Source organism: Pezoporus wallicus, unplaced genomic scaffold, assembly GCF_028554395.1.
Source record: "Pezoporus wallicus isolate ANWC-B61680 ecotype Strahan unplaced genomic scaffold, APGP_CSIRO_Pwel_v1 contig_5879, whole genome shotgun sequence".
NCBI classification, from domain to species: Eukaryota; Metazoa; Chordata; class Aves; order Psittaciformes; family Psittacidae; genus Pezoporus; species Pezoporus wallicus.
In genome coordinates this window covers 355525-368351 of record NW_026637549.1, presented here as the reverse complement: position 1 = coordinate 368351, position 12827 = coordinate 355525, and the positions used below count along the sequence as shown (strand labels likewise).

Sequence of the window (12827 nt, the reverse complement as noted above, 5' to 3'; positions counted from 1 at the left end):
GGGAGATTTCTTTGTTGCCTCAGATTTATAGATTTTGGGGTGGCTTTATTTTGGTTTGGATTTCTTTGCATATGACTTAATTTCAGTTAATTCTGACTTCTAAAGGAAATTAAATTTCTCAAACAACCAAAGGTTTAAATTATATTCTTGGTATTGTTGGACATAACATCGATCTAGTTTTGCTTTTATTTATTCTGGTGCATCTTTGCCAGTAGCAATACGGCTACTGTTGAATCCATTATGATAAGAAAAACCCAACTCAGTCAGGCAACTAGTCAGACAGGGATCTTACTATGAAATGAAGAGGTTAAATATAATCTTAGCATAGCAAACATAATTGACTTAAACACCCTGAATGCAAAAGTACTTGATAAAGCGTCTAATAACTTGACTATTTTTTGAACTGCATGTTTTTGAAAGTCTCTGTTCTTAAACCCCTTCATGTATAATATAAAACAACTGATAATGTCTTCAGTTATTGTTCTAATATAAATAATATAGCCATTTCTTCTGCTGCTGGGTGAGAAATGTTTGATTTTTACAGCCAGTGTTATGACATCCTCCATTCTTATTCAGCATTTACAGAGCCTGAGGGAGAAATAAAATGTTAATGATGTTGTAAAGACACTTTTTATAATGAAAATATATCCAGATTAATCTCACCTTTCATTTATTTAATAGGTATTCTACCACATTATTTCGTGCTTTAAGAGTGTCTGTAAAAGGATAAAATAGGAAAGAATCAAGTAGTTTAGTCAGTGTACTGTGACTTTTCTGTGCAAATTGCAATGTAAGAATACTCCTGGTTTGGTACTGTATCCTTTTGGCTTGTATAAGCAGTTTCAATGACATTGGTTCAAGTGAGCAAACACTGCAGAGTCCCTTCTCTCCACCTAACTGCGCTTTCAAGATTGTTGATTGCTGAAGCATAGGGAAGGAGAGAATACCAAAAGCAGCAAATGAAAGCTTCTTTCTTTAGGCTTAAAGATAGGTATTAAGGGAGATATTTATTTAATTGAAATGATTAAAAACTAAAATCTGTGCTGGGTACTTAGCAAATAAGATCACAAGGAACAGAGGGTAGGTACACCACAAAGGACTTTTACATAGGCACCTGGTTCTGGTATGGCCAGGAACTTCTAATATATCTGACCATCCTCAAGCAGGCTCTGAAAAGGTTTTTAGCCTCTCTGTGTACTGCTCTTCTATCATGCAATTGAGTGCATTAAGCTCAAAAAGACTCTAGACACTATTTGCAAGATGCTGTGCTAATAAGCTTCTCGGAACATTGTGTCCTGATCTGGTCTGAGACATCTTGCCTGAGCCTGTCCTGTCCTATTAGAATGCACCTTCATCTCAGCTGTGACAGACACAGCTCTTTGCAGAGACACCTGGATGCTTGCTACATCACTTTCCACAGCATTTATGCCATAGGGATAATGTGTTGGTTCAGGAACATCACCAAATCTCTCTGCTGCAGTGTAGTAGAAAGGCACTGCATTGAAGTAATGATCTCTCTCAATGACACCTAAACAGGTCATACAAACAGAGCTACAAAGATGAAAGAATTATTTGTAGACTGCAGGTGGAACATAAATATGCAGGAAAAGTTCTAAGCCTAACTAGATGAACAGTCATGTTAAAAGCATATTAGGAGTAAATCTAAAAGGAACAGAAAGAAAACTTTATCTAGGAAGTCAGACGCTAGTAAGGATCAGCTGGGAGATGTAAAACATTGAGATCAGAAGATGTAAAATGAATGGAAAAATAAATTCAAAAGTTATGTCTACAAATCCAAATGAATACCCTGTTTCAGTTTTAAATTAAGAGGAAGTTACAGAAATTGAAAGAAAATGAGGATAGTTCATGAGTTTGCATATATAAAAAAAGGAAATAACCATTGATAATAAAATTAAGCAAGCTTAATGAGTTCAACTTTGGGCACCCATTATTCATTGTTCCAAAATAATGAAGGAATAAGGATTCACTGGATAACAACATATAATGCACTCTATTCGATAAAAGGAGAAAATTACTGAAGTAATTTGGTCCTCATTAGTCTGACCTCAATAGAATTCAAAGCTGTTTAAAAAACAGGAGACAGAAAAATTAAAAATGTACAGATAAGTAGGAAACAGAATAAAATGCAGCATGTGTTAACCAAAAGGTGATGCCAGACTAAATTGCTGCCATTTCTACATGTGGTAACTGATTTTTCTGAGAAGAACAGTATAATACGTCATCTATCAATACTTTTAACAAATAATTTTATATGATGCTGCATAGGAAATTAGCAGCAAACATAGGAGAGATTATGATAAATGTAGGAATTATAAGACATGTAAGGAAAATGGATGACTATATGCACTAGCTCTTTCCAGCCTCAAGAAGAGTCTTCTGAAAGAGAATATGATTGCGGTCTATAAAATTGCAGGTAGAAAGAGCATCAGTAGGGGATGCTTATTACCTTTAGTATTAGTAAGTATAGGTAACATCAAATGAAATTGTAGACTGATAGGTTCAAAAGAAAATGGAGTACTATTTCACCTGCCATATAACTAAGCTGTGAATTTTAGAGCTTTTTTAGAATGTAAATGAATATAAAAATCGTTTATGGAGATCAAAAATACTTAGATGGATTTATGGAATTAAAATATCTGTCATGGGCTATTCAACACAAAAATTGCGTACTTTCCCTAAGCATCTATGTAGAAGGGAAATTTTTGTCTCACCCAGTTCACCTGTTCTAATTTTCTTAGGAGATGATAAAAATCACCATGGGACTTAATACTAGAAATCTTTAAGACTCAGGCTTGGGGTTATTGTTATTTAAATTTTCTCTAATTACCTTGGCACAAAATGTTTGAGTGCAGAAATTAAAATTAGCTGATAAATCTGAAAGACATCAGGACAGATCTGGATATAGTGTAACCATAAGAAATAGAATAACAGAAATTTAATGAACTTTAGTAATATGAACAATAATGTAATTCACTGAAGGGCTAATGACAAAAACCTGGTTTTAACTTAACCCACAAGTGATCAAGAGCAATTGGAAAGGAGGAGTTGGGTTTGCTTGTCAGTTCCAGGGTCTGTAAAGGGCTGTGGTTGACAAAGGGGATGTTCAGTGAGAAATTCCTCACTAAGATGGAAAAGTTTTACAAGATACTGATGAGTTCTTGCCCATAATACCGTGATGCAAGCTACAGTTCCATTCACCCGTATACAGAACACTGCAAAAGGACTCATCTTTCAAAGAAATAAAGCAAAAGCTTTTCCCAAGCTGTCTGTAGATCACATGGTAGCTGGAATTAACAAGGAATTCCTCTTTCTCAGGTTGAGGACACAACAAATGCTGCCTTCAGACAGGCATAACTTGCTGTCTACATCATCGGGATGCCACATGCCAGCTCGTAGTCAGAATGCAACTAGGATGCATTCTAGAACCTGGGAGAATAAAAGGGCAGGCTGCACATAACCTTTGAGTCCCCAGGGAGTAAACATCAAAAAAGAGCAGCTGGTAAACTAATTGTCAAAGAAGCCTTAAAATACAATGGATAAAGTAAACATCAATAAATTTATAATTAAAATTTTAAGTAGATGTTTGGAATTTCTTGCTATTTTGAGTGGTTGTGTGCATTTTTACAACATGAAGTGAGGGAAAGAAATGAAATAGGTACTTCCTTTCTTACCATCTCTTGCAAACAGAAAAGCAGAATTATTCAACTGACTGAAAACTCATTCAGACTGTGTGTGTCATTAAATGCAGACACCTTGAAGAACTTATTCCATATTGGAAACAAACCAACCAAACAAAGAGGACTGACAAATTTTAGTCCAATAGTGTGGGTGGGTGGGTGACTGGATGGACCACTGGTAGAGACATCAAAGATAGAAGTAATGGTAAATGAAGATTTCAGATTTTGAGTTTCTTCCAACTTCTATAGTAGCTGCTATTAAGAAGTAGCACTTTACATATATTTCTTACTGTATCTGAAGCGTTACAGAGATTTACATAGGAAATAGCCATGCAAAATTAGACTTGTAATCTTGTCACTTGTATATATTCATATACAAGCTTAAACCTTGATATTTGACAGCAGATGTGATCAAGGTAAAATCTTTTGCAGATGTGATTTGATGCTTGCAGCAAGGAGATACTACTGAAGAATGATACACTCATATTTACTGAGTGGAAGTGATTCTGTCATCCTGACACCTAGCATGCTCTTCATTCACAATGGTTATATTCTCTGGTAAATTTATATTTAAATAAGGCTTTATCTCGACTACTCAGGATCTGTGATATTATAACAGATTCTGTTCAACTTGCATCACAGACTGTGGGTTTTGTGTGGTGTAATACTTCCAGATACAGTATATTTTATACATATCCTCTGACTTGATTGATAGTGATACACTTACTGCAATGCATTCTTGTCACATACACATCAAACTGTTTTTTAAAATCAAAGAACTTGCTTACCAGTATGAGTCACTGGTTTTCTTTTTTTTTTTTTTCATTCAGTGTAGGCTAGATGAATTATTTGCTTTTCTGGGAATCTTAAACCGTACTTCATTATATCCTTACTGTTCTACTTTTTGTTTAAATATTTTAGGATAAAAGTTATAAATATCAGAGTTCTTGTCATTTGTATGGAAAAGACACCTACAAAATATTTCATTAAAGAAGAAATAGAAATTTATTTTAATTCTTATTAACCGAGGTAAAGCTTTGCTAGCATTTTTTCCTCTCCTCACTGTTTATATTGCTCTAAAATGTGTGAGTCCTTTACAATTCATTCACTAGTTCATACTGCTAAGAAACTGAATGCCCTATTCTCATTCTTGTCACTGCATTTCATTTTATTTAGTACTTCGAACTTCAAGATACTGCTTGATGCTGTGTTAATCCATTGGCTTATTGCTATTACAGTATTTCACAGCTCTCCTTTGTTGCTAAGCTCCTAGATAAATGAATCATATGACCTTGGCAGTTTCTCTCTGTTAACACTGCTGTTGTTTTTCCTTAAAATTTTGTTCTCTAAATTGTAGCAAACAGTGGGTCTAAGACTCTACAGCTGAACACTTGTAGTTAATTGGGGCTGTTAATAGGCTTGGTGGAGAAATCTGGCTAAACTGAGAACACCTGGGGAACCCACTGCCCTCAAAGTACAGGATTGCATTGGTTCAAGGGTAAGTTGTGGGGGATTTTGTTTTTCTTTTTTTTTTTTTGCCAGTCTTCCTCAGACTTTTCACTGGTATAATGAAAAGAGGTATTCTACTCAGGAGTTAGGTACTGTAACATCCTGTTACAGCAGTATGAATATAGAACAACTTTGCCTTTTGTTGTCTTTTTGCCATAGAAGTAAAATTATTTTGGCGTCTTTGAAGGTGGGGATTGGGTTGGCTTTTTTTTTTTTGCTGTGAACTAGAGTGAAGGTTCTTTGTCTTTAGCTTGCTTATATGTTTGTTTTGTTCTTGATTTGGTTGTAGTTATTGGGTTTTGGGGGGTTTCTTCTTATCTCTTTCTTTTTCCTCTTCATTTTACTGGCTTTCTCCTTGCTTTATTCTCAGACCATTTTTCTTATGTAACCTTGAGAGAGGATTGGAGGTCTCCTTTTAGACGCTGGGTTGGTTTTTTTTTGTCTTCTCTTGGAAATGGGGATTTCAGTTTGTTGAGTATTATTGAGACAGGTGGTAATGTAGTACTGCTCTTCTCATATGTAATGACTTACGTTCTCAAAAAATACCTGTGTAATTTTGAAGTAGCCTCTAATAACACACAAATTTGCAGAGAACACAGTAGTACAAAGTCATTGTGGTGGCCACAGCCACTCTTCTGTGACTTGTTAATAATACGTTATATATACATAGTATACTGTGGTAAATGAATGTGGGGCTTTTTTCTGTTCTAATCTGTTATCCCTTTAGGACAGGGGCCATATCTTCTTACTGTCATTTAAAACTTTGAATGGCAATGCAAGTGTAACTTGTAACTTTCTCTTTGCATATTAATTAACTTAGTGTAATTTAAGTTGTAAATGTCTCAGTTTGTATCCTGGGCATTATTATTATTGAAGTGTGTCACTTTTCATTACATTAAATGAGTACTCATTTAATTTTCTATCTCGCCTCTGAGTCGTTTTGTTACCACCAGGATTATTCTTATATCCCTCTGAGTCTTAAATACTCCCTTTATTTTAGTATCATCTGCAAATTTAATGATCTGACTTATTACTGCTGTATCTAGACCATTGAATAAAATATGAGAATCTGCTGGTGTTAATCTACAGCTCTGTGGGGCCCCAATTCTCAGTGGCTGCCTATCCATTTTCCCTCCAATCCCATGGTTTTCTGGGTACTAATTGATGCCTTGGTACTACTGATCCCTGAAAGCAGGCAACTGGTCAGATCTGGAGTCAATTAGAGTTCTTATAGCTTTATAGGAAAAGCAGGTGCCCTGAAATACCCAAACTAAACACCAAGGATGGGAAAAAACCAGCCTTTGAGACACTGATCTTCAGATACGAATGCTGGGTCACAAGTGCTTGATATAGGAGAAAGGTATAAACCCCATTTTTAATAAAGATTTACTCTATCCACAACAAAAGTTTTTTAATGAGAACGATGATCTATCATTTTAAATTTCCTTTGGACCTTTTTAAAAACCCAGTTATATCAAGCCTCTTGGTTTATCTAGGGTAATAACATTTTTCATTTTTTAAAAGAAACCAGATTTCATTAACATGATTTACTCTTTCCACATCCACAATGACTCATAATGATTAAATTGTGCTTATAGAATTATATCCTTTAAAATTATCTGTAAATGCAATGTTTTGAAGATCAGACTCCGAGACATAAAGCTTCCTTGATTTGTACATACAGATTAAAAAAAAAACAAAAAACAAACAAAAAAAAACACTAAAGGTGTTCATCACAGGATTAGACAAGAGACCGACTGCTCTGGAAAAGAGGTTTGAAATTTGGCACTGAAAGGGATTTTCATTATTTTTACTGGGATACTGGGAATAATAACACTTGTGGACTTAAGAGCAGAAGAGCGACAGTCAACTTGATTTGAGATTGTGCAAACAGACTGAGAGAAGGAACTGTGGGAAGTATTTGTGTGTGAAGATTAGACATTTGTGAACACTGACAAATTAAAGACAATGGGTCTTGGAGCTAGAGGCTGGGGAGCCTTGACTGTTCACCAGCTCAGTAAGCAGGAGAAGAGTGAAGCTAAGGAAACCTGGGTGTTTATGTAAATAAATTGTATCAACATGTCAAGAAAGAAGGAAGCTGAAGGTTTGGCTGTTTTTTTGTGAGTAAATTAGTACATTAAGGTGCAGAGACTTTTTGGTTTTGGTTGTGTTTTTTTTCTTTCCTGAAATATTCAGGAGGTGATCCTGCCCCTCTACTCTGCTCTTGTGAGATCTCACTTGGAGTACTGTGTACAATTCTGGTGTCCTCAACATAAAAAGGACATGGAACTGTTGGAACAAGTCCAGAAGAGGGCCAGGAGGATGATCAGGGGAATGGAGCACCTCCCATATGAAGATAGGCTGAGAAAGTTGGGGCTGTTCGGCCTGGAGAAGAGGAGGCTGTGTGGAGACCTCCTAGCAGCCTTCCAGTATCTATCCCCTATAGGGATGCTGGGGAGAGACTCTTCATTGGAGACTATAGTGATAGGACAGGGGGTAACGGGTTAAAACTTAAACAGGGGAAAATTAGATTGTATATGAGGAAATTCTTTCCTGTTAGGGTGGTGAGGCACTGGAATGGGTTGCCCAAGGAAGTTGTGAATGCTCCATCCCTGGCAGTGTTCAAGGCCAGGTTGGATGAGGCCTTGGGTGGCATGGTTTAGTGTAAGGTGTCCCTGCCCACAGCAGGGGGGTTGGAACTAGATGATTTTAAGGTCCTTTCCAACCCTAACTATTCTATGATTCTGTGATTCAGTATCTGCAGTCATGGCTTGCAGCATGCCTCCATTTTTGGGGAAAAAATAACAATATTGTAAAGTATAACCATTGTGAGTGGTTATGTAAATATGGCTATTAAGTGTAATAAATTTTTCCCAAAAGCTAGGACAATAGTACACAAAAATATGTGTAATTTCTAAAATTACCGTGCATTCCAGTTTGGATGTGCTGGGGGTTTCTAGTACCATGCTTTTGCCTTTGAATTATATGTGTCTGAGTTACCTTCTCTTACAAACAGTAAAAATCTAGACAGCTGAATTTCTCAACCAAGAGGCTGAGGGAAAGAAGACAGCTGGGAGGAGACTTGACAGTAGTACATTAGTAGCACAGGGAGTGTGAGCAGAAAATTTCTGCCATATTTCTCCAATGCGGAGGAGGAACCATGAAACTCCACTAAAAATCCACCAGTAGGCATTAAGTAATCAAAGACAGGTTAAAAACAAAGCACAGGAGATGGTCCTTCATATACAGAGCTGATCTGTAGAACCTCTTGTCAAAGAATGAAGGTGTGTGATAAAACTCATTTAGTTACTGATGATGGATATTTCCTCTTTGAGCTCTTTAGGTTCTAAAATAAAGGAACCAAGTGCAGCTCAGGAGGGGCTTAAAAGCAAGCTCTGAAGGGCTTGGAGGCTGGTAGAAAGCAAAGTACTGCACTGTTCTAATATTTTCTTCTTTGGCACAGGTTTTTAATTCTCTCAGCCGTGGTAGCTGCTTTTGTGTTTGTCATGGTTTAAACCCAGTCAGACAACTTGTTCACTCACTCCCCCCCTTCTTGCCCTCCCCCTACTACTGGAGGGATGGAGAGGAAAATCGAAAACAATGCAACTCCCACGGGTTGAGATCAGAACAGTTTAGTAACTAAGGTATAACACAACTCACTACTGCTACCACCAGTAATAACAATGATAAAGGAAATAACAAGGGAAGAGAATACAGCACCTCACCCCCAGCCAACCGATAATTCGCCCCCCCCAACCCAGCCAAGCACTGACCCATACCTCCTCCAACCCCGCAGTCTCCCAGCCCTTCCGGCTAACTCCCAGTTACATCCTGGGCATGACGTGCTGTGGTATGGAATACCTCTTTGGTCAGTTTGGGTCAAGTGTCCTGTCTCTGCTTCCTCCCGGCTTCCCCTCCTCCCGGACAGAGCGTGAGGCTCACAAAGCCCTTGCCCAAACCGAAACATCATTGTTATCAGCTCTGTTCCCAGGCCGAAAGTCAAAACACTGCACTGCACCAGCTACCAAGAAGAGGAAAAATGACTGCTACTGCTGAACCCAGGACAGTGTTGAACTGTAAAAAGCCACAGAATACTTATTTTCTTGGCTGTGGGGAGAAGAGAGATCTGGTGAGTTTGTATTTTGATCTATTCCCCTTTTGTCTCTGACATGACTTGCCAGATGTGCTATTAAGACACTGCAGCTGAATATTTTATAGTCATGGTGTTGGAAATTGTCAGTATTAGATAGTGTTTACTAGCTGCAATGTCTTCTATATTCTGCTGTAGTAAGGTTGGTAAGTGGAAATCTTTTAAAGGAAGAAGGAACTTGGACTGTCCATGTTTAATATGGTTGCAGCTGCTGTCTTTGTCATCCGTGTGGGCCTTTCACAAATGCAGCTTGGTAGAGTAGACTAACTGTGCATCCTGTAGATGGAACACAGGTAATGTTGAAGGTAGTTTTAGCAGTGTGAGTCAGGTGTTTCCCAGCCTTTTTAGGGAGTCAGTAGTTGCAGTATTTGCTTTGCAGGTGCCTATGGAAACACCACACCACACACACATCCCTTCTGTTATATCCTCCATATTGCAGGGTGATGGCGGCAGGGGAAAGTGGGCATTAAGTACCTCTTTTTATGTCTTGCAGCTTGGGAACTTAGAGTTCTGTTGGTATTTGAATGTCTGTGGGTGAACTCTAAGGAGAAAGTGGAGGAAAGAACAATTTTACAAGGCTGGAAAGCTACTGTTAATGACCTTTAGTCATCTTCAGGACATTTTGCCAGCTATATGCCTTATTAACAGCACAGGAGAGGCATTTTAGAGCCACTGCATCCAGAGTCCCTTTCATAGACAACCTGTTCATACTCTGCAGGACCACAGCACTTGGTGAAGGAGGCTGAGCAGTCCTTATTGAGGCAGTAATGTGACCTTATACCCTGTTTCTAACAGAGTCATAACAGCAACGGAAGACTAATTTTCTTTCTCCAGAGGGTGAAAGTGTATCTCTTTTAGGTCAGTCTCAAATCAGAGTGAGACATTAAAAATCAGTCCTGCTTTCACTGTTTCCCATTTACTAAGCTGAGAAACAGTTCTATTAGGTCAAATGATACACAGTTACATTCAATCTTATATTTTATCACCTTATTAATCTTTTTAAGTCACAATGGGGAAAAAATATGAGAATCCTAAAGAAGAGGAGAAAAAATAAGTTCTGAGGTTTCATTTCTTTATTCACACTTGGTATTAATACCTCCCATTTTAGAAAATGCAGTATATTGTTCTCACAATTTCCTTTTCCATTCTTGGGATGGGCCACCAAGACAGAATCATGAGATCTGGATGAAAGGACTGTGTAGTATACTTCTTGAATTTAATTTAAGCTAGACTTAGTTGATGAACTGGTAGGATAGCTATAGCTAATGAAAACGGCAAGAACAGAATAGCCCATCAAAATGCAGCTGGCACAATTCAGGAGTGCTGGATTCATAATAGAAAGCAGGATCTGACCTTTCAGAATTATAACAGTGACATAGATCAAGGAACCATCTGCTGTAGCACTCTAAGTTTAGTCCATATTTGATGCTGTGGAAGCTGATAGATAAAATTTGTACTTTCAGAAACAATAATGCAATACTCCCAATGTGACTTATTTTGTTTATGTCAGTGAATGTGCTGCTGGTTTTGCACTGCAAAAAGGGTCAAAGTACAGCAATTTCTTGTCAGAGCTTCTTAATGAAGGGGAAAAAAGTTTGTAAGGATCATACTGTTTATGCTTCACAGAGGTCCATAGACTCATTATGCTGTTTGTAGATCTCAAGCTCGTTTACCACAGTGTTATGAGAGCAGCCATGTTCCTAAGCCTTCAGCCATTCATGACAGTTCCAGCAAATGATGGGAGATGTTTCCAAACTTCTTCAAGCAACAAGAAAACAAAATGCTCAGTCAGAAAATGGATTAATTTGGGGTTTCTGGTCTACTCAGTTTTGGGAGCAGGAACTGATTGTAATTCTTTGCTGCTGAAATCCTAATCCAGTATTTTTGGGGAAAGAAGTTGCAAAACTTTAGGGAGCATTTTCCTTATCTGAGTCACTCCTTGGCAGTTTGCTTCAGACTTGCAAAATGAACAAATTACTATGAAGTATCTTGTTTAAATTTTCTGGGAGCTAGCATAAATTGAATCTTGGTTCTCTTTAGATGGTTAGCTGAAGGAATAAGTAGACAAGGTAACATTCTTGAAAACTGACATTAAAAAACATTTTTTATCATCAAAGAATAAATCTACAAATAGAACATTCGCTTCAGTCTGGGCAAACATGTCTCTTCAGAAAACAGAATTTATGACTTCTGCTTGAACCAACACATTTCTGAAGAGATTCTTTTCTATCCTAAGGTTATTGGTCAAATCCCTCTTGAAACCCTGGTGACGAGTAGAAAGTAAAACTGTGTTGGCAGGTAGAAAGTAAGTTCCAGCACTGCAGAGATCTCCAAAAAGGAGAACTTCATTTAGTTTGGTTGTTGGGCGGTGGGGTGGGGTAGGGAGTTTTAGAGGTTGTTTAGTGGGATTTTTTTATGTGTTTGTTGGTTGGTGTTTTGGGTTTTCTCCTCTTTTAAGTGTGCCAATTTGTTCAGGCATTGGACTCATGCAAGGGACATTTCTATTTCACATGCTATGGATAATACTGTCGTTATATTACCTTTTGGTATATTTGCCTTTTCCTTCTTGGTAATCTCAAAATGCATACTTGGAACAAGTCATTTTAGAAAGGGCATATTAAACCACTATAGTTTTAGAAAGAATTAACCTAACTGCTGTAGTTATGCAACTGAAATAATGGTTTACAGTGAAACTGATAAGAAGCTGGATAATAAGCCAGCAAGCAGGATGTCTGTAGTCCATCAAGGACTAAATGAGATCTATATAAAGCACAGCATAATTGTAAAATCAAGACATGTAGACTGGAAAAGGTCCAAAAAAACATTTGAAGATATGTCATAAGCAGACCATGTGGTTCTGATAAAAGATTAGAAAGACACTGTATTTAGCATATAGGTAAAGCAGATAAACCAATTTGAAAGTCTTAATAGTTGCCTGATGATATCCAGTAAAGAACGTTAGTCAACATGTAAGGAACTGATTCCTTGTGTATGAAATAAGAGCTGTGGCTTTGATAATTTATATTCAAGCTGTAGAGGAGGTGGATCCTTGTAGTATAGGGACCCAGTGCATAGGGCTGTTCTAACTATTTGGCATGTTGTCTGAAGAAGGAACCCACCTCATAAAGGCCAAACCTTGAGGTTAGCTGTGCAAATGTGGTCTCTGGCTGGTGCAGAAAAAGTTTTTCCTCTAAGTAAGTCACTGGAGTGAGTCAGTAGTAGTTGGATGGTTGGCATGCTGGCTGCAGACTTTGGAAGACGCAGACCCAAGTAGTAAGAAGTAATCAAAGTGGAGCACCCTTTCTGGGAACCATTGCATGTTGCAGTATGCTGTGGCTTCATCAACAGCTTTGACAGATTAATTACTCATATTTAGATATCAAACTCTGCCACAGGAAGGATTCAGAAGACAATGGACAAAAAGTCACATGCTCTCCAGGAATTCTGAATTAATTTCCCTTCAATTAAGA

At 37.7% G+C, this 12827-nt stretch overlaps 1 long non-coding RNA gene across 1 annotated transcript; it reads right to left on the bottom strand.

Moving 5' to 3' along the window:
- Positions 1–420: 420 nt before the first annotated feature.
- Positions 421–2987, bottom strand: LOC130597554 (uncharacterized). Its single transcript, XR_008971797.1, has 2 exons — positions 2849–2987; positions 421–588 (listed from the first exon to the last, which is right to left on the bottom strand). It is a non-coding gene; the product is annotated as an uncharacterized LOC130597554 (long non-coding RNA).
- Positions 2988–12827: the final 9840 nt, after the last annotated feature.